This window comes from Papio anubis, chromosome 13, assembly GCF_008728515.1.
Source record: "Papio anubis isolate 15944 chromosome 13, Panubis1.0, whole genome shotgun sequence".
Classification (NCBI taxonomy): Eukaryota; Metazoa; Chordata; class Mammalia; order Primates; family Cercopithecidae; genus Papio; species Papio anubis.
Genome location: NC_044988.1, coordinates 87,673,007 through 87,676,793, shown reverse-complemented (window position 1 = coordinate 87,676,793; position 3,787 = coordinate 87,673,007). Strand labels below are relative to the sequence as shown.

Here is a 3,787-nt window from a genome sequence, read left to right as displayed (position 1 = left end):
TCTTTTTCTTTTTTGAGATGGAGTCTTGCTCTGTTACCCAGGCTAGAGTTCAGTGGCATGATCTCAGCACACTGCAACCTCCACCTCCCAGGTTCAAGCGATTCTCCTGCCTCAGCTTCCCAAGTAGCTGGGGCTACAGGCGTGCACCACCATGCCTAGCTAATTTTTGTATTTTTACTAGAGATGGGGTTTTGCCATGTTGGCCAGGCTGGTCTCGAACTCCTGACTTCAGATAATCTGCCTGACTCGGCCTCCCAAAGTGCTGGGATTACAGGCATGAGCCACTGCGCCGATCTTCACGAGTCATATCTTGATTAGACAGAAAGGAATGCATGTAATCAGGGTATCTTTGCTTGTTTTGAGACAGAGTGTTGCTCTATTGCTCAGGCTGGAGTGAGTGGCACAACAATGGCTCACTGCAGCCTCAAACTCCTGGGCTCGAGCGATTTTCCCACCTCAGCCTCCTGAGTAGCTGGGACTACAGGTGGGTTCTATTACAAATAAGTAGTTTTTCTTTTTTTCTTTTTTTTTCTTTTTTTTTTTTTTAGACACAGAGTCCAGGCTGGTCTCAAAATCCTGGCCTCCAGTGATCCTCCTGTGTCAGCCTCCCAAAGCTCTGGGATTACAGGCGTGAACCACTACACCCAGCCTCATCAGAATATCTTTGAGTTTAGCATGAATATAACAAGTGAGAGTATTTGTTGCAGGTATTTGTTGGCTAAAAGAATAGACTCTCAGAAGACAGCTTACTGTCTATCCAAATTCCATGCTTTCTTTTCATTGCATGGAATTCAAGTAAGATGTGGCTATCCAATCAGAGACTATGTTATCCAGTTCCCAATGCATCCAGGTTAGCCAAATGATGAGTTATTGCCAATAAAATGTGAACAGAAGTGATACATGTAGTTTTGGCCTAGGAATTTAAGAAGAAAATGTGCTTTTTGATAGCTTTAATTTTTTGGAATTAGAAAATTCTGAGGCCTGAAGGGAGGGTTGAGCCAAAAAATAGAAGGAGCCTGGATTCCTTAACACATGGAAGAAAGGTAAGCAAGAAAAACTGTATTGAACTATTACACAAGACAGAAATGCATTTCTGGCCGGGCATGATGGCTCATACCTGTAATCCCAGCACTTTGGGAGGCCAAGGTGGGCGGATCACGAGATCAAGAGATCGAGACCATCTGGTCAACATGGTGAAACCCCCTCTACTAAAAATACAAAAATTAGCTGGGCGTGGTGGCACATGCCTGTAGTCCCAGCTACTCAGGAGGCTGAGGCTCTCTTGAATCCGAGAGGTGGAGGTTGCAGTGAGCCGAGATCGCGCCACTGGTCTCCAGCCTGGCAACAGAGTGAGACTCCATCTAAAAAACAGAAAAACAAAAACAAACAAAAAAATGCATTTCTATTTTACTAAGTGTGATGGTTAGTACTGAGTGTCAATTTGATTGGATTGAAGGATGCAAAGTATTGATCCTGGGTGTGTCCGTGAAGGTGGTGGCAAAGGAGATTAACATTTGAGTCAGTGGAAAAGGCAGAACCACCCTTAATCTGGGTGGGTACCATCTAAATCAGCTGCCAGAGAATATAAAGCAGGCAGAAAAACGTGAAAAGGTAGACTGGCTAGGCCTCCCAGACCACATGTTTCTCCAGTGCTGGATGCTTCCTGCCCTCGAACATCAGAATTCAAGTTTTCAGCTTTGAGACTCAGACTGGCTTCCTTGCTCCTCAGCTTGCAGAGGGCCTATTGTGGAACCTCATGATTGTGTGAGTTTAATACTCCTTAATAAACTATGATATACATATATATATATCTGTCCTATTAGTTCTGTCCCTCTAGAAAGCCCTAATACACTAAGCCACTAATATTTTAGCACTTGTTAGTTATAGCCTCTAGGATTACTCTAATACAAAAATCATCACACAGTTGACTATTTTGTAAAGCTCTGTGCCTAAATGTCATCTCCTTATAGAAGCCTTCACCAAAATCTCAACTTATTTTACATCTTCTGTCTCACTCTAACTCAGTACCTCTTTTATTAGTAACTCAGGACTTTCTATTACCTGCTTTTTAAATAAGTTTTTTGGGTATATCTATGTATAGCCTCTCTCTACCACCAGCAGCATATAAGCTCTATGTTGGCTGGAACTTTTTCCAATGGACTTACTGTTGTAGTCCCCAGTACCCAGAATAGTTTATGAAACATAGGATGTGTTCAATAAATATTGCTTGAGAGAATAATTACTTATAATCCTTTGTCTCTATATTCCAGATATACTCCCAAAGAAAATTGAGTTGGGTACTATTTGTGTTAAAAAATATTATTTCTGCTTTCCTTTCCATACCTGCATTGTCCATTTGTTTTCTTATTTTCTATCCAAGCCCTATTCCCTCAACATCTTCATTATGCAGGTGTTGGTGAAAATCAACTTTGATAATCACTAGCAGTACTCCATTAGTCATGGGAAATCTGAGAACCATTGAAGTGAAGATTTACTGTATCACGTCTACAAATCACTGAGCACTTTATATGCACTATTTTATTTCAGTACGTCCTACTGTGTATGTGCAATGTAGGTATAAATACCTCCATTTACAAATAACAAAAAATGAGGTTCAGCGTTTATGTACCATGCATAAGTTCACACAGATATGAAACATTAGAGTAGGATTCAAGTCAAGTTCTGGATGCAAACCCGCTGCTCTAAAAGCACATCATGCTTTTCCACCCGCTCGCCGGTTCCACTGAATGCTGCTCTGGCTGCACCGTGCTCCCTTGGAGCTTCCACTCCTGCTAAGCTAGTGCCGCCGTAGTCTCCCTTCAGTCACCATCATGATTATCTACCGCGACCTCATCAGCCATGATGAGATATTCTCCTACATCTACAAGATCCGTGAGATTGCGAACGGGCAGTGCTGGGAGGTGGTGGGGAAAATGGTCAGTAGGATAGAAGGTATCATTGATGACTCGCTCATTGGTGGGAATGTCTCCGCTGAGGGCCCCGAGGGCGAAGGTACCAAAAGCACAGTAATCACTGCTGTCGATATTGTCATGAACCATCACCTGCAGGAAACAAGTTTCATAAAAGAAGCCTACAAGAAGTACATCAAAGATTACATGAAATCAATCAAAGGCAAACTTGAAAAACAGAGACCAGAAAGAGTAAAACTTTTTATGACAGGGGCTGCAGAACAAATCAAGCACATCCCTGTTAATTTCAAAAACTACCAGTTCTGTATTGGTGAAAACATGAATTCAGATGGCATGGTTGCTCTACTGGACTACCGTGAGGATGGTGTGACCCCACATATGATTTTCTTTAGGGATGGTTTGGAAATGGAAAAATATTAACAAATTTGGCAATTAGTTTGGATCTATCACCTGTCATCATAACTGGCTTCTAATTGTCATCCACACAACACCAGGACTTAAGACAAATGGAACTGATGCCATCTTGAGCTCTTCATTTATTTTGACCATAATTCATTCAGAGTGGAGGCATTGTTTTTAAGAAAAACATGTTGGCTGGGGGCAGTGACTCACACCTGTAATCCCAACACTTTGGGAGATCAAGGCGGGTGGATCACAAGGTCAAGAGATGGAGACCATCCTGGCCAACATGGTGAAACCGCATCTCTACTAAAAATACAAAAATTAGCGCGAATCTGTAGTCCCAGCTACTCGGAAAGCTGAGGCAGGAGAATTGCTTGAACCCAGGAGGCGAAGGTTTCAGTGAGCCGAGATAGAACTCCAGCCTGGCAACAGAGTGAGACTCCGTCTCAAAAAAG

The 3,787-nt window shown here is 42.5% G+C and overlaps 1 pseudogene across 1 annotated transcript; it reads left to right on the top strand.

Moving 5' to 3' along the window:
- Positions 1 to 2,766: 2,766 nt before the first annotated feature.
- LOC101008703 lies at positions 2,767 to 3,506 on the top strand (annotated as a pseudogene). The gene has a single exon (XR_002517761.2). The product of XR_002517761.2 is annotated as a translationally-controlled tumor protein pseudogene (transcript).
- Positions 3,507 to 3,787: the final 281 nt, after the last annotated feature.